The sequence below is a fragment of the Callospermophilus lateralis genome, chromosome 19 (genome assembly GCF_048772815.1).
Source record: "Callospermophilus lateralis isolate mCalLat2 chromosome 19, mCalLat2.hap1, whole genome shotgun sequence".
Taxonomy (NCBI): domain Eukaryota; kingdom Metazoa; phylum Chordata; class Mammalia; order Rodentia; family Sciuridae; genus Callospermophilus; species Callospermophilus lateralis.
This window is the reverse complement of record NC_135323.1, coordinates 17748843-17767874: the sequence shown is the minus strand read 5'-3', so window position 1 is coordinate 17767874 and position 19032 is coordinate 17748843.

The window sequence follows — 19032 nt, the reverse complement described above, 5'->3', positions numbered from 1 at the left end:
AGTCATTCAATGTCTATGTCGTCCTTCAAATCCTATAGAACCCTTAGCATAGTTTTACCTCTTTCCCCATTTCTTGCATTGAAATCAACTAGGGGATTTATTTCAATTTGTTCCCTCTTTTGTACAATTTATGGGTTTATTGCATCATTACTTATGGGTTTTTTTTAATGTCCTAGATTGTCCTTTTTATTTGATTTATCATTTTCATTTTGCTGGAGTATATCCTTAAGTAATGCTCTCAGAGACTGGCTCATAGTGATAAAACTCTTAAACTCTTGTATATAGGAAAATGTCTCATTTTTTTCCCAGTTGACTAACAGTTTCACAAAATAGAGAATCTCAACTGAAATATAAATTTTTCTCTTATATAATTTCAAACTCTAGATGGGCACAGCACACACCTGTCATCCCAGTGACTCAGGAGGCCGAGGCAGGAGGATCACAAGTTTGAGGTCAGCCTCAGCAAGGCCCTAAGTAATTTAGCAAGACCCTGCTCCAAACAAAAGATAAAAAGGGCTTGGAATGTAGCTCAGTGGAAAAGAATCCCTGGGTTCAAATCTCCAGTACCAAAAAAAAAAAAACAACTTTTTTTTCAAACTCTGTTTTCTCCTAGCATCTATTGTTGCTACTTGAAAGTTCAGTACCAACCTAACTTTTTTTTTTATTATTCCTTGAGACCCTGATTCTTCCCTGTGGAAGAGTTATGAACAACGTTCTCATTATCCTCGAGGTACTAGAGTGTAATGTTTCTTTTTGAACTAACGCCGCTCAGCATTCTGTGTTCTCTGTCGTTGGCTGTAGGAACGGTTCTTCTGCTGTTTCTGACTGTTACCCTTCCTTCTCTGTTTATCTCCTTTCAGAAAAGCGGTTGGATTGACTTTGTAACCTAAAGGTCCATTCTTCCAGCTTTTATTGTATTTGTTCAACTTTGCCTCTCTTTGTCCTTGTACTCTACATTCTGGAAAAGTCCTTCCCTCCCAGGTTTCCAACTCGGTCTTCAGAGATTCATCCCACTCGCTGTCTTGTTCTGGGATCCTACTTTAACGTCTCTGAGTTCCTGTTCTCCTTTGCAGGTTTTGTGTGTGGCGACAGTCTCTCGAGTCTCTCTGAGAGAGACTAACATTTTCTTCCTTCCCTCTTTGATGCTACTCTCTCAGGAGTTCCTTTTGGTGATGAGTGTGTCTGGTGCCTTTGACCACGTTGGGCAAATTCCTCCCCACCTCTTATTTTGTAAATATGAGTTCAGAAGGAAAACCTTGGGCAGGTGGGCTGGATTTCTCCAGCTCAGATAAGGTCTTTATTTACCCGGATGCAGATTCAGGTTTGGGGATGGCACAAGCTCTTTCTCAAGTGAATGTGTGAGGCAAGGCGTGGGGGCTCCCTCAAGCATGGCCCGGGTAGCGGGTAGACCTCAGGGTCTTTCCCGTGATCCTTGTTTCCTAATGTCCAGGCTCCGTTGTGGTCCCCTCCCACGGAGTATAGTGGGAAGTGGGACATACTTCTCCCAGTAGAACGTGACCAAGGTACCAGGATGTCATTCCTATGACTGCTGTATTAGTAGGAGTCCTTGATGCTAATGACCACAATGTCTCTCTCTCCATCGCTGGCTTGGGAGAAGCCAGCTGTCAGAAATCCAGTAACCACGAGGAAGCTAACTCTGGCAGCAGCCTCAGGGAACTTGGTTGGCAACAGATCCTTCCACAGTTGAGCCTCTAATAACAACCAAACCCTAGCAGACATCTGTATTGCGGGAGGCCCAGTTGAGTTATGCCAAGACTCTCGACCTACAAAGACTGAGAAAATAAGCCTGCGCCGTCTCAACCCATTAAGTCCCAAGTGTTCAATTCTGTGACTATTGCAATGCCATTGCTATCCATGCATCAAAATGGATTTGAAACCATAATCTAGAGTTCCTAGACCCTTTATGTCTTTTTTCATATATGTGGATTTTTTTTTCCAACACTCTAATCATTCATCTATCAATTCTCTCAGAAGAATAGAACCCTGGCGGGTGCAGTGGCGCACATCTGTCATCCCAGCCGCTCGGGAGGCTGGGGCAGGAGGATCGTGAGTTCAAAGCCAGCCTCAGCAAAGGTGAGGGCGCTAAGCAACTCAGTGAGACCCTGTCTCTAAATAAAATGCTAAATAGGGCTGGGGATGGGGCCCAGTGGTTGAGTGCCCCTGAGTTCAATCTTCAGTGCCCCCCCCCAAAAAATAGAACCCTATAAACATACTATTTATTTCAGGGTGATGGTAAGTGGCATGTTTGTTGCTCAATTTAAGTTTTTATAAGTGTTCCACATCTGGGACAATGAGAAAAATGGGGTAAGCTGCTAACTTTGCAGTATTTTTGACACAGCAATAGATAACTAATAAAGCCTGTTCATCTCCTGAACATAGGGATCCCTTACCTTCTGGGGTGTATTGCCATTTCTAGTCCCCAATGCCCACGTAAAGAGCTTCCTCCCAGTAAACACACACACATACACAGCAGTTTGCCTTCCGTTTCATCCTAGAAACACAGGTTGGAATCAGGGATCCCAACTCCTTTCTGCTATTAGAATTTAAAAAAAAAAAAAAAACCTTCATCCTAACACAAAGTAAAATTGAGATTTGTTGAAAAAAAGTTGCAAAATTCCTGGATAACATTTTAGTAAAACAAATCCAACAAAACGCCTTAAAAAATAAATCATAAGTCCATTTTTTTTTTCAGCTGAATCAGTATGAATTATTTACCAAACTCATCAGGAAACGTAGTAGAGAAGGTAGCATCCAATCCAAGTCACGCCCGCCCCAGTGGCTGCAGGCCCAGGTCAGCTCCCCCACACACATAGCACTCGGGACCCACCCTTGCAGGTCCAGGTGCCAAGGATGCCCACAAAAACCCAAGCTCTGGATCTGCCCCAGTGGACCCAGGCTCCCTGCCCAAGTCTGTACACACGCAGGTACCAGCCGGCCCCCCGAGGATTCCAGCAGCAAGTTCACTGCAGACTTCACCAGCCACCACTCAGAACCTCTGGACATACCGACTGGCCGAAGCCAGGGGAAGAAATGCCCCTACATATTACCCCAAAGAGATGTCACCTCACCCCTGTTAGAATGGCCAACCTAAAAAGGGGAAAAGGTAACAAATGTTGGTGAAGATGTAAGGAGACAGCTGTTCACTGTTGACAGGAATACAAAGTTTTCCTCAAAAAGTTAAGAATAGAGCTACCTTTGGAAACAGCAATACTACTTCTGACTATACCTCCAAAGGAACTGGAATCCGTTTCTGAAAAAGATCACTGCACTGGGGCTGGGGTCATGGCTCAGTGGTAAAGTGCTCACCTGGTGTGTGTGAGGCCCTGGGTTCGATCCTCAGCACCACATAAAAATAAATAAATAAAGCAGATGTACTGTGTCCAACTACAACTGAAAAATAAATATCTTTAAAAAAGGATCACTGCACCCTGGTGTTCAGTGAAGCATTATTCACAGTAGCCAAGATAGGGAATCAAGCTAAGTGTGCGATGGTAGATGGATAAAGAATATATAACAATTAGAGAGATCGTATGTGCATACACAGACAGATACTGGAATACTTTCAGCCTCTAAAAAGGATAGAGATCCTGTTCTTTGCAATAACACGGATAAACCTGGAAGACATCATGCTAAGTGAAATAAACCAGAAACAGAAAGACAAACACTGCATGATTTCTTCAGAATCCAAAAAAGCTGAACTCATGGAAACAGAGTAGAATGATGATTGACAGCTGGGGGGGAGGTTGGGAAATGGAGACGTTTTGGTCAAGGAATATAAAGTTTCAGTTATGCACATGAACAAGTTCTGGGGATCTAACATACATCCTAGTGACTATAGTTAATATTATTGTAGACTTGAAATTCACTAAAAGGAGCAAATCTTAAATGTTCTCATCCATACTCAAAAGGTAACTATGTGAAGTGATCAATATGTTAAGAAGCTTAGTAATCGTCTTCAAGCATTTGCATATATCAAAGCATCACATGGTACATCTTAAACATATTTAGTTTTTATTTGTCAATTACACCTCAAAAAAATTGAGGGTAGAAAAAAGAATGAAATTGTCACTTACAATGTTATATAAACGGAATGAAACATTGTAAACCCTTTTTGGATTATATTTTTTTCATTCAATATAATTTTATCCAAGTTGCAGTGTGTACAAATAGTCTGTCTCTTTTTATTGCCGAGATGTAATCCACCGTTTTCTTAGCTGTTTACCTGGAGAACACCTGCACTGTTTTTAATGTAGCCATTCAAGAGCTGGAAATTTATTCTTCAAATACAATGATGTAGGCAGAAAGGTGTTCACGATAGTAGAGAAATTAAAGGAACCCAAAGTTCATCAGTGGGGATCTGGTCAAACCAATTGCATTAATTCACATTATATATATATATATATATATATATATATATATATATATATATATATATATAGAGAGAGAGAGAGAGAGAGAGAGAGAGAGTCAGCTATTATATATATAATATATAATATATAATATATATACTTAATAATATTATTATAATATAATAATAATATTATATACTCAAATTTATATATATATATATATATATATATATATATATATATATATATATATACTTAGTCAGCTGTTTCATTGCTGAGACTAAAAGATCTGACCAGAATCATTGTAGAGGAGGGAAAGTTTATTGGAGAGCTCACGGTTTCAGAGTTCTTAGTCCATAGTAGGCTGGCTCCATTCCTCAAGGCTCAGCATCATGACGGGAGAATGTGGTGGAGGGAAGTAGCTCCCCCATGATCAGGAAGCAGAGAGAGACTCCACTCTCCAGATATAAATATACACCCCAGACCTTGCCCCAATTCCCACCACCTCCAGCCACACCCTAACACTTTAGTTACCACTCAGTTAATCCCTATCAAAGGGATTAAATCACGGATTGGGTTAAGACTCTCACAACCCAATCATTTCTCCTCTGAACCTTCTTGCATTGTCTCACTCCTGAGCTTTTGGGGGACACCTGATCTAAACCATAACAATATATTATATTTTATATGATTCATGTCCAACATTTTATACATATAACTGTAGAAAAAAATAAGTATAGCAAGCTACTTTTGTGTTTAATAGAAAGGGTGTGAATGGGAGAAGAGAAGCAGAGAAAAATGCTTTCATTTCTCAGTTAATACCATCTTGGAAATTCTCTCTTTCTGCCCAGGACTTATATCTCTCTCATGTTCTGTCTTATCACATAGACTAAGCCTTCTCTAGAATTGTAATCATCAGTAGTCAAAGCAGATACCCATGTGTTGCTTCTTACTTGGTGATAATCTTTCTAAAATATTCAACAAGTGTAACATTTGTTCCTGTTGTACATTTTATGGAACATATTTGACACCTATTTCTAGTCCTTTTTTGTTGGGAAATCATGTTGCACTTTAGCAAACGTCTTCCCAGTATCCACGGAAGCCTTTTTCCGTTTAATCTGTAAATGCAGTGAATGGCATTGATACCCATACTTGAGTTATTCAAGTCCTACTAGATCAAGATGTAGTTTTTCAATTAGCTAGCACTTTTTTAGAGATTTTTTTCCCCATCTCTATTCAAAAGTGAAACGAGCCTATCATTTTAAGAATAAACCAGCCTGACGAAATAAGATTGGTGGGCCCCTGTTTCTTTCTATGCTCTGAAGTATAAGACAGATTGGGACAGACTTGCCTACACGGTTACCAAGGTTTGCGTCCAGCTGATAGGAAGGAGCAGATTGGTAGATGGGCCTTTAACTACCCTTTCTATTTTTTATGAGTGTTTTCTATTGGTTTTCTTGGACCAATTTTGGTAATTTATATTTTCCCTCCTGTTTGTATCCATTCCATCTAAGGTTTTTCAAATGGATGGGTATAAAGTTATACAGTTGAATCATATCATCCATACATTTATTATATGTGGATTCCACTATCCATGCTCCATTAAAAATTTTTTTATATATTTTTAACGGGGGGAAAAAACGGAGAGAGGGAGACTAACATTTTAAACCATGTGAACAATCGCTCTTGGGATTCCAATTAAAGAGGCTGTCCCTCCGGTGAGCAATTGAGGCTAATATTCCTACGTTCAATCTTATCGGTCTCAGTAGAGCATCTTCCCACTCCAGGTGATCATGCAATTTGAAAGCACTTTTCACGTAAGTTGGCCACTCATTTAAAAAAAAAAAAAATGATGAGATTCAAAGCTAAATAAAAAACATTATTTTGGGCAAGAGTATGTCCACCTCTAACATAGGCATGCCTTTCTAAGGAATTTCAATGAGAGTTTTCTTGATGTGCCATTTTGGCCTTAAACTGACTTTAGCAAAGGTGGGGTACAAAGCAGTCTCACCATTTAGAGAATCTCTTCTCTGTCCCTACTGGATCTGCTTTCTCATTCCTCATATCCTTTAGGTCTCTTTGCAGAAGGTTTGTATGTTTTGCCATCTTCTCAAAATAACCAGTTTGGGTTTTTATTGATCATCTCTATGTTGTTTCTGCTTTCAATTTTATTAACTTGATCTATGTATTTTTACTTGGGTTTATTTTGTTTTACTTTTCTTGCTTATTATCGCTGGAGAATACTTTGGGATTTCAATGGGATATTTAGCCGTGTTTTTTTTTTAAGTATATACTTTCTGACCTAGCAAATCCACATCTTAGACTCCATCATAGAGAAGGATTCCCTCATTTATCCAAGGACGCTGTATAAACATCTTCTTGTTAAGTTATTGTTTATGACCCCCCAAAAGAGAGAGGATGTGAAAGTATAGCAATGTGAATATGACTTACTGAAGTATCCTAGAATGAGACTATGGAACAGTATATAGCAGATACAGGGGAGCCAAGTTCCATGAACCATCTACAACCACGCTGCTTCATTTCTTTCTGTCTCCACATAGCTAGCCAGTTATCCTTAAACTACTTGCTGAGTAATCTGTCTCTTTTCCCACTTGGATATCTTTGTAACATACTAAATCCTCATCTATTCTTGGATCAATTTCTAGACTTTATTCCATGCCATTGATCTATCAGTCTATTCCTGTGTCTATCTTCTGCTGTTATAAATTTCATGGTTTTATAACATATCGTAATATATGGTGGAGCAGGTTCTCATTATTCTTATTTTAAAGAATGCTCCTGGTAATTGCTGCAAGTTCCAAGGAAAAAAAAAATACCATTGAAATTTTTGATTGAAATTGCATTGAATTTATAGATTTATTTAGTGAGAATTGACATCTTTACAATTCTGAGTCTTCTTATCCAAGTGCAAAGTTTGACACTCCATTGATTCAAATCTTCTTTTATGGCCCGCAATAGAGGTTTATAGTTTTATTCATATAGATCGTGCACATTGCTTGTTAAATTTATCCCCAGATATTTTATGACTATTGTCTCGAAAGCATATGGAATTCGGTACGTCCCAAACAAAATTTTTAATCTACCTCCTCAAAAACTGATCCTTTGCCAGGTCCTCTCCATTGTAATTAAATTAACCAAATTCACCCTGATGCCATTATCAGGGTTCCAAGTGATTTCTGAGTCCTCTCTCAATCTCACATCCAACTCGGCATCAACTTCAGCAACTCTAAAATAGACCTCAAAGCTGGTGACTTCTCTTCCATTCTACCACCACCCTCCCATCCAAGCTAACCCGCCATCTTGTTGTAGGCACAGATGAGGCCAGGCACCGAAGATAGCAGGAAACGGCTTTATTTGGCTGCAGCCAGGTTCAGAGGGCACAGCTTTTACTATAATCAATCAATCCCCTGAACCCCAAGTTCAGGGAGTTTCAGAGTTTTATACTCAGTGGTAAGGGCAGGGAGTCAAAAGTTCACAGTCTGCAGAAGTTCACATAAAAGTACCTTTTTCTTTCACTGTTCTGGGCAAGTTAACCCTTCAAGGACAGCACCTGAGAAGGGGAGAGCTTCTTCTCCCCTTTCTTTCCTCCCCTGCCAGCTGTTACCATGGAGCCCAGTTGTAACTTATCTTAAAAATGTAGACATCTCTGTGAAGCCCCAGCTCAAGGCCAGAGGCCTTGTTTGCACATTTCTTCAAAGTACTATACTGGATACATTTGTGAAAAACTAGTAAGGGGTGTCCAGCACCTGGAGTACTGGTATCTTCTCGGCCAGTGGCCAAGTAAACAGGGCAACACGAAAATAGGAATTTTATCTACATTGAACTCTTTTGCAGACAGTCCTAAAATCAGGTGAAGATTTCTGGAGAAGCCCAGTTAAGACTTTTCAGTGGAGAAAGGGGGTGCCACTTCAATCTTCAATCTTAACTTAAATCTTCAATCTTAACTTATTGCAACGGCTTTCACTACTCTGTGTCTTCTCTTGTCTTTTTTTTTTTTTTTTAAGAGAGGGAGAGAGAGGGAGAGAGAGAATTTTTAATATTTATTTTTTAGTTATCGGCGGACACAACATCTTTCTTTGTATGTGGTACTGAGAATCGAACCCGGGCCGCACGCATGCCAGGCGAGCGCGCTACCGTTTGAGCCACATCCCCAGCCCCTTCTCTTGTCTTCTTCTAAGTCATTCTTTATACAGCAGCATCTTTTATCAAAGGAGGCAATTGATCAGACTGCTCCCCTGCTTAGAAGTCTCCAACCACTTTGTATTGCACTTAGATGCCATTCAACACCTTTGGGGACGTGTGAGATTCTTTTTTTTTTTTTTTTTTTGAAAAGAACACAGTTGGATTAGCTACTGGTCCAGATGGAGACCCTCTAGCCCTTGATTGCAGACTGAGTCTAGCTTTTCATCAATAGGATGAAAACGGAAGCTTTAGATGTGCTTCCGTGCCTTGGCTCAGCCTCCTGCATTTAGACCAAGAGAGGAAAACCCACTTGGATTAGCTGCAGGTCCAGTCTGAGGGAATGAGGAAAAGAGACCTGAACGCACCTTATAACCCAATGCACATGACCCCAAGATAACCTGCATATCGTTGCCCAGAAAAAAAAAAACAGATGTTTGTTGCTTTAAAATCATAAGATGTGGGCATTATTGATTACAATTTATTACACAGCTCCTCACAGCTACAGCTCACTGACACACTCGATTCTTTCCTACATCAGGGACCTCACTTAGCGTGTGCATATTTTTAGACTTATAAGTTTCATAGGGATAGATCCTGTGTCTGTCTTGCGTATACCAGGGCCTGGCATAATATTATGTGGTAGTGGCTAAATAAATATATTTTAGTCAGCTTTATTCACTGCTGTGACCAAAAAGACCTGAGAAGAACAATTACAGAGGGGGAAAGGTTTATTTGGTGCTCAGAGGTCTCAGTCCATAGATGGCCAACTCCATAGCTCGGGGTCCAAGGTGCCCCAGAATATTCATGGAGAAAGGGGGTGACACAGGAAAGCAGCTCAAGACATGACAATCAGAGAGCAGACTGTCTGCTCACCAGGGACAAAATGGAAACCCCAAAGGCATGCTCCTGGTGACCCCCTCCTCCAGCCACACCCTACCTGCCTACAGATACCACCCCGTTAATCCATTCAAGTGCATCAATGCACTGATTAGGTGACAGCTCTCATAACCCAATGATTTCATCTCTGAACTTTCTTGCATTATCTCACACACAAGCTTTTGGGGGGAACACCTTCTACTTAAACTATAACAAAATATCCTTTGGGGGCTGCGGTTGTAGCTCAGTGGTAGAGCACTTCCCTGGCATGTGTGAGGCACTGGGTTTGATTCTCAGCCCCACATAAAAATAAATAAATGAATAAACAAACAAACAAAGGTATTATGTCCGTCTACAACTAAAAACCTTTTAAAAAATATTTGTAAACTAGGTTATCATGGGCTTTATAAATGCAATCTTTGGTTCTGTTAAACTTTGTGACATTGCTGTAGGTATAGGAGTGTTTGACATCTGTTCTGTGATCCATCATTGGGCTGAACCTTATCATTCCTGATCATGTCCCAGTTGATTCCCTTGGGTTGTCTATAAGTAAAATCAGACGTCAGTGGTGATCGTCCGTTCACTTGGGACTCCAATAAACCACGACTCCTGGACTTCATGCCCTGTGAAGTCCCCTGCCTCTGATCCTAGGCTGGGTCTGTGGCTTGCTTTTAATCACTAGAATGCATGGAAGCCGCACGGCGCCTCAACCTTTGCAACCCCAGGAGATAGTGCATTAGTGCCCTGGTCTCCCTTAAAAGACACCAAGTCTCCCTGCTGGGCTGGGCCACACGGCAAGGCCTCATAGAGATAGAGAAAAACCTTCCCCGATTGACAGAATCATAAACAAATAGAATGGCTGTTACCTTAAGCCACAGAGTGTGGGGTAGTTTCTTACACATCAACAGATCACTGAAAAACATACAAATAGCAACAACGGGTGTCCAAAATTAAAATTGCCATGCTGGTTTATACTAAATGTCTCAATGTGTTAGATAGTTCTTTGGTCCCCTTGTGTGTCCATCCAAAATACATACTAAATCTTAATACTTATTTAAGAAAATAATATTGAAGAAAAAGGCATCAAACAATTGAGTTGATATTATTTACTTTAAGAGTATGGAATCACAGGAGAGGGCTTTCACGTTTCATTATGTCCTTCCATAACATTTAAATTTTATATTGTAATATGCATGACTTGCATAATTTTTAAAAAGACATTAGTAGTGGTGATTGTAGGCCTCATTTTACTTCTCACCTTGGGAAGAACTGTTTTAGCATTTCACCATTCAGCAAAACACTGAGTGCCTTTCTGATTAACATTCTGTAACCAAGTGTCCCATTCAGAGTTCTGGTGGCTGCAAATCCAGGATGGAGGCTCTGGTGAGGGCTCTCTCTACTTCACAGGGGGCTCTCCACTGCTGCATCCTCAGGTGGTGATGGGCTGAGGAGTTTCCCCCTGTTGGGAGTTGCCCCAGCTCCAAAGACTAACTTCCCTATCCCCCGAGAAGAGCCGTTCAATGGTGAGCCCTGCTGACTCACATGATCCTTACCCACCAATCAGACTAGCCCTGCTGGCTCACATGATCCTTACCCACCAATCAGACTAGCCCTGCTGGCTCACATGATCCTTACCCACCAATCAGACTAGCCCTGCTGGCTCACATGATCCTTATCCACCAATCAGACTAGCCCTGCTGACTCTCCTGATCCTTACCCACCAATCAGAAAGTGCCCTGTGCCAAACTGTCATAACTGTCAAACCACCCAGGGCTCTATAAATATGCAGAGCTGTTCCTCAATAATAAGACATTTCTCCATTGACAGCCTTGTCAGGTCTTCTTTCACTCCCAAGTCTCTTTTATAAGAGCACTAATTCCATTCATGAGGGAAGAGTCTCCATGACTTACGTACTTCCCCAAAGCCCCAATTCATATGAACACGTTGGGTATGAGGTTCCAACGTATGAATGTTGGGTGACTCCAACATTTGGACCGTAGCCTGTGATATGAATATAAATATAAACATTAATAGCATATAAATGACCAGATGTTAAAATCATGCTGACCTTACTGATTGTCTAGATTTAAAAAAAAAAATCCTCTTAATAAGGCAGAGGAACTGCCACAGAATTCCATAAGGAAGGTTTGGGGCTTGAGGGAGAAGAAACTGATCAATGTTCCGTTTTAGTCAGCTTTTGTGTTATTGTGACCAACATACCTGAGATGGACAACACAGGGGGAGGGAAAGTTTATTTTGACTCACAGCCTCAGAGGTTTTGCCCAGGGTCAGCCACTCCATAGCTCTGGGCCCAGAGGTGGGGCAGAACATCATGGCGGAAGAGCATGATAAAGCAAAGCGCACAGAACCCAGGAGCCAGTAAGCAGAGAGAGAACTTTGCTCACCCAGGACAAAATATAAACCCCAAAGGGACACCCAGAGTGACCTACTTCCTCCATCTACACCCTCCCTGCTATGGTTACTGCCCAGTTAATCCATAGTAATTGTGGATTAATCCACAGATTAGGTTATACCTCTCGCAATCTAATCATTTCACCTGTGAACATTCTTGCATTGTCTCACACATGAGCTTTGGGGGGACCCTTCATATCTAAACTAACAGTCCCCAAGTCCCTTCCACTTGAGTCCTCATCCTCAGAAGCTAAGTATTTTGTGTATTCCTTAGGGAAAATCATAATATGTCCAACATATTCCCCAGAACAAATCCCCGGTCATCAAAATCCACGTTCACTCCCTGAGAACAGCGGTTTCCAGTTGTGCTCAAGGAGTCACACTAATCAGACCAGACAATCGAATTTTTCAGGCAAAGATCATGAAAGAAGGTGGGAGGCTGAATAAACACAGAGGAACTACCACGAGATGGAGAGTTAATACAAGAATCAGAAGAGGACCCTCAAATAAGGATGACTAATATACTCCGAGATAGTCGAGATGCTTAAATCAAAATGAGACTTCCAAAAACAAAATGGAACTGTGTACTTGTGAACTTAAAGAAATAATTGCCAAAATTAAGAATCCAATAACAAAAACAAAAAAGAGCTAAATAACAGGACAAATATATATGAAGAGCAAATTTAGTGAGCCAGAAAATTGAAATGATACATTGTCCAGAATGCAATGCTAAAGTAAAAGTAAGGGATAGGTAAAAAAAAAAAAAAAAAAAAAAAATTAAAAATAAAGTAAAAGTAAGAATTTTCCTACCTCCTCCTGAGGCAGCTCTGGAAAATTGGTCGTCAGCTCTGTGAGTACAGCAGGAACAGGGCAAGCAAACCAGGAAAGGGAGAATCGACCCCCCCCAGCCCACCTGTCCCATGGTGTCCTGCAGCCCAAAGCACACCCCAGCATGCGTTCAAAAAAAGCCTTTCAAAGATCTTTAAATAGAATTTGAAGTATTACATATATTTGCTGAAATGAGATTTTCTGTGGCTTCAGATGAATAGAGAACTGAGTGACCCACAGTAACCAGGAAAGTCCTGGGGCTTCCCAGGATTTCTCTCGGGGACACAGAGCAGGTTTGAATGCACAATGTAAAGCAAAATAAAAATTTCTGAACGATTATCCCTACAGTCCAGCTGGTTCCAACTGATGGCTCCATTTGGTTCTCAAACTAGACAGAAAAATATAATCAGAAACTCAAGGGGAACTTGTTAAAAAAATATATCTGAAGATACGCAACCCAGGAGAGCCAGACTCAGGAGGCCTAGAGGGGATCCCAGCTAACAGCATTGCAAACAAGCCCCCCCAGAGGAATCTGATCTAGTCAATCCACAAGCCACCCCTTGAATAATAGTCTTCAATCCCGTGGTCCATCCTACGTCTGCTCTCCTCTGTGCCTCAAAGCAAGGTTTCCTTTGCTCTTGAAAATCCCTACTTCCTTTCCAATAGCCTGTGCTACCATTTGGATGTTGAAAATCCCCCAAAGAACCATGGATCAATGGCTTGGTTTTCAAGGTGGCACTCTGGGGAGGTGGGAGAGCCATTAGGAGGCGTGGCCTAATGGAAGGTCCTTTGGTTATTGGAGATGTGCCCTCAAGGGAATTGTGAAACCCCAGCCCATCCTCTCTCTCACTTTTTTTGCTTCCTGACTTATAAGATATGCAATTTGCTTTGCCACCCACTTCCTTCCACCGCCATCCAGTGTTCTCACCCGAGGGAGGCCTAAAGTGTAGCCACCCAATCTTGGGCTGTGTTAGAGTCTGTAAACAAGTCTGGATGGCTCCTGGCAAAATGCCAGAGGGAGTGGTTTGTAAAGTAACAAAAGCGAGCCATTAAGTGTGGAGATTCCTGATTGGTTGACTGCTGTATCTAGTTTATGCTAATTAAGATAAGCTGTGCAAAATGTATAAATACCTCTGTTATCCTACAATAAACGGCTCTCATTCCTGCTGTATGAACATACACAAGTCATTCGTCACCCCCCGGTTATTTTGCCCAGCCAGCCGGGCTGCGGCAGGGCTGGAAGCTTAAAAAAAAAAAAAAAAAAAAAAAACTTTTCTTTTTGCAAGTTAATTTCCTCAGGTATTTTGTTATAGTAACACAAAGTTCATCCATCCTGAAATACCATTTATTTTGCAAAGTTCTCCTGCATTCCTTTCTGAGCCCCTGTGCTCCCATTTCTTTCCTTTATTTGGGATACTTGTAATCTTCTGCAAATTTTAGCATTCGGATGAAAAGTGGAGGCTGTGGAATGAAACAGACAAGGACTCAGGTCCCACTCTTGCCACTTGTTACCTGTGTAACCTTGACCCAATCATTTTAAACTCTCTAAGCCTCATTTTTTTTCTCATCTGCAAAATGGAGCTCATGTAGATGGAATTATATTGATTCTATGGTTTTCTTTGTAACAATCTAGGTGGGGGAAATGGGCAGGGGTATGAATGAATTCAAACTGGCTACGGGTTGATAATTGGTGAAGTTGGACAATGGGCGCATAGGTGTACATTATAGCCCTGTCTCTCTTTTGCGTACTTTTTAAATTTCCAAACTACACAACTAACAAAAATTAATTGAAAATATAAATACTCTATCAGAAAAAAAAATGGATAATGAAAAGAAACTCTTGGTAACCTTTGAGAAAACCATAAATGACCAAGTGTATTTAAATGTTTGGGTTTTACTAACAGCTTTTAAATAAGGGTTTTACAAATCAGGATGTACTTATTCAGTGATACAAAGAGACATTAAATAATATATATTAGGAACACATCACAGAATCTGTCACAGAGTTCTCAATGGTTGTTAGTCATCTTCACTTTCTTACATCAGGCCATGCATGACACCCCCGCTCCCCCATCCTCCCCTGGGAACTCCCAGGAGGAGAATCTGTGTTTCAGTCTCTGTCATCTTTACAACACCTACTCCATATGCTTGGCCCAAACTAGGTACTTGGTAAATATTTGTGGAATGGATCTTATTTATTCAATAAATATTTGCACGCATACTGTGTGATTGACACTATTCTAAGTACTTCACAAATATAAGTTTCTATGTGTGTGTATGTGTATTTGTGTGTGTGTGTGTGTTTTACTGGAGATCAAACCCAGGACTACATGCATGCTAGGCAACGCTCTACCACTAAGCTACACACCCAACCCAATATACGTCTATTTACAGCAAGCAACATGCACAAGATAGTACGATACTCAGCAGCAGAGCTGAAAGTCGTACTTAATTGTGCACCAGACACAGATCCAAGTCCATGCACTTGATAATCACGTTGGAGGGCGTCTCAGTTATGGATGCTGCCATCAGCCCAACCCTGCCTCCTCTCTGGGAGCTGCAGATGACCCACCTGTGAACAGGTTAAGAGATGAGCTGGCTCCTGCAATTCATGAGAGGGACCAGTGACATCATATGGGTACTTTCCATTTGTCCATGTTAGACTTGATGCCAGGGAAAGCAGTGAGAGCTACACATCAGAGCCTTTTAGCTTTTTTTTTTTTTTTTTTTAGCAAGTTGACTCCCAAATGTTTCCCATCCCACCACCAACTAAGTCTTGAACATCAGAATTTGTGAGTCACCCGTCTCGGGTAGGTAGGCTCATGAGGTTTAAAGGGTCACGGGGAGAGAAATGAACGAGTTCTCCTGAAGGGCTTCCTAATGCGAACTCCTAAAGGAGAAGCGTTATGAGCAATTTGGGTAATTGCAGCTTTTCAGGTGGCAAATGAGAGAGGCATCCCCTACAGACTCGCAGTCAAGAACCCAAGCATCATTAGTCAATCACTGACGGTAAACAGACATTTTCCAGAGGAGCTGGCGACAAGCCAGTTTCCACCACCATCTTCCCCTCTCAACAGGGAGTGGGGGCAGTTCACGGGGAGAAGTTTCTCCACCAACAGAAGCAAATGGGACTGAACTCCCCCAGAGGGTGAGGAGGCTCCCGCTGCTCCAGGACCAAACACACAAAGGAGAACCTGGCTGGTCCCAGACCTCCACAGCCTCCACCTTAACCCTGTCAGCTGGCCGGGGCTGGACAGGGAGGGCTGGCTCCCTCCCTTGACCTTAGGTCAAGGTCAGATTACAAGTCTGATGCATAACAGTGTGATCCGTCCAGACTCATTTAAAAAACACAGTCTGGACGAGAGCTGGTATAGACTTTAAAAAAAGGGGTTTGGGGGTGCTGAGGGACCCCCGCAGGTTCTTCAACTGACTTTGAACTTCCCAGGAAAGGAGAAATCACTGTACAGATGGTGCCTGACGTATGATGACTCAACTTGAGATTTTTTTTTTTTTTTTTACTTGAGGATCATGTGAAAGGGATACACAGTCTATGGAAACGGCACTTCCAGTCTTGAATTGTGAACTTTTCCTGGGCAGTATGACGTTGTTTCGTGATGCCGGGCAGTGGCCGGGAGCCACAGCTCCCGGTCGGTCACTCAATCACAAGAGCAGACAGCGTACTCTTCTACAGTGTTCTGTGTGGCTAAGCTGGGGAGTAGGATTGCTTAGGTGTATTAAATGCAAGAGCAGCTTACAGCATTTTCAACCCATGATAGGTTTACAGGGAAGCGACACACTGTAAGTCAAGGAGCATTGAATTCTCGCCTTGCAATTTTAAATGTGTACTTCAGAAGCCTGAAAAAGTGTTTGTTCTTTCAGAGCATTTATCAATGCTGGACATGGTGGTGCACGCCTGTAATCTCAGCAGCTTGGGAGGCTGAGGCAGGAGGATCTCTAGTTGGAGACTAACCTCAGCAACTTATTGAGACCCTCAGCAACTTAACAAGACCCTGTATCAAAATAAAAATAAATAAATGAAAAGGGCTGGGGATGTGGTTCAGTGGTTAAGCACCCTCAGGTTCAATCTCCAGTGCCAAAAAAAATTCATATACATCTCCATTATCAGAGCAGCTAGATAACAAACCAACTGCTGACAGGACCTGATAACATGGCCATCCCCAGCACCTAATAGATGTTCAATAAATACATGCTTGTTTGATGAATGCTGTGACATTTATTAGAAGAAAAGCAGAGAGCTAACGGGAATAGGCCACTTGCCATTTCCCAGCTTGATCAGAAAAAAAAAAAAAAACTTAATCCGTGAGGACTGAGATGCTCTCCTTCTCAAAAGAAACAAAAGGATCAGAAGAAGTGAGTGTGGGCACCACAGGCAGAGAGAACAACGTGGGTTAGGGCCCGTTTGCAAAAAGAATTATAACAAACACACCCTAGGGATAAGGTGGTTCATTTAAAGCACACAGAGAGAGCACTTCACTCATGTTCAGAATAATCCAATCGTCTTTCATCTCTCGGAGGGCAAAAGCCACAGTCATTCCCATGGTCCACAGGGTCCTGTGTGGTCTGCCCTGAGCAACTCCCTTTTCTCTCCCCACTCGGCCCAGCCACACTAAGCCTTATTACTGAGCCTTGAAATAAACCTCAGGGACCTTGCACATTCTGTTCCCTTCTCTAGCTATTCATAGGACTTGCCCCCCCCCCGCCCCCCACACTCCACCTCCTTCGAGTCTGGATTGAAATCTCACCTGCTCAGTGAAGTATGACCCTCTTTCAAATTGCAACCCCCTCCTCTTACTCCCTCCTCCTTCCTGAACCTCTTTGTTCCCATTGCACTTACGCCTTCTGAGATAGTCTCTCTCCCCAGCTAGAACGAAGCTCCGTGAGGTCAGGAATTTTGCTTCTGTCTACTAGTGCATTCCCAATGCCAAGAAAGGACAGTCCTGGCCACTTCATAAATGTTTTACTGAATGAATGAACGAATATAATCCCTCATGAAACAGTGGAAGTAAAAGAGGAACTGTCAAGAGACCAATTGCCAGGAGCCCTGAGTGTCAGCACAAGGAGATGGAACCTAACTAGGCCCCTTCAGGAGCCACGGGTCTCGGCAGGCTCATGTTCTAGGAGGACCCCTGGCTGAAGTGTGGAATTGAGACGGGCCACGCTACCGGGAAAGGGACAGCAAGACAGCTTCAGGGATGAAGGCCGCGCTCCAGAGGAGATAGGAAGGCCTCAGTGAAGGTCATGACCTTGAGCTGGAGCAAAGGGGAGCAGAGGAACAGAGTGCTCAATGTCTGGAGTGAGAACCGACAGGACACAGTGACAGGACACTTGTTGACAATAACGAAGGACTAGGAGAGGATGTGACTCCCTGGTTTCTGTCCAGGACAACTGGGTCAATGGACCATCCAATTAGAGAGGATACAGGTGGCAGTTCGGGGAGGGGTGAGTTCAGTGTGACAATGAAGATGTCTGGGCGTAGCTGGACGTAGAGATTTGATGTTCAGTGAAGATGTGGGCGGTGCCGCCACATCAATGGTAGTAGCCAGAGACAGTGTCAAATCGCATGGATTTGCAAAATTGCAGGGTTGTAAAATCCTGGGATTTTAATGGCGGCCTTGCTGCGGCATCCTGCAGTTGTGCATGATAAGAAGATACGGAGACGATAGGAAGCACTACCATTGATAGGAGCGTAGGCGGGAGACAGAGCTCTCTATCACCCCTCCCCCTCCCAGGGAGAACTTGGTATGAGTTACCCCCGTAAATCCCATGGGGTGACTGATCCCACAGAATGATAAGGAGAGCACTAGTATTCACTAATGTTGTGGCTGAATTTGGTCTTGTGGGCTAGCCTGGGAACCTAATCACCTACAGAACATCGTTTCCTTAGCAAAATGCATATTTCCTTCATAAACTTTAGGTCTGCTGATCATGTCAGAAACCTCCCTACCATCCTACCTCATGCAAAAATTCCAGTTGTAGGTTACAGACTCCTTTTTTAACTGTGTACTAAAATTTTTATGCACATGAAGAACAACTGTTTCAAACACATGAGTCGTCTTCTTCCTGTTCCCAAGTACGCTGCTGATACTTAGGAGCACGGGTCACATACCTGCTAATTTTGTTGAAACTCTGGAAGGGATCCCTGAGGGGAAGAGTATAAAGAAAACAGAAGGAAGATCCCAAGACATAAATGAACTTTTTATTTACTATCGTCCTGCACAGTCTCTGCAGCTATTCAGCAAAATGATTGAGAAGGTAAAAAAGGAAAATCAAGTTCAGGCTTCCCTGAGACTGAGGCAGGCTGTGATTTGAATGATCATTTCCC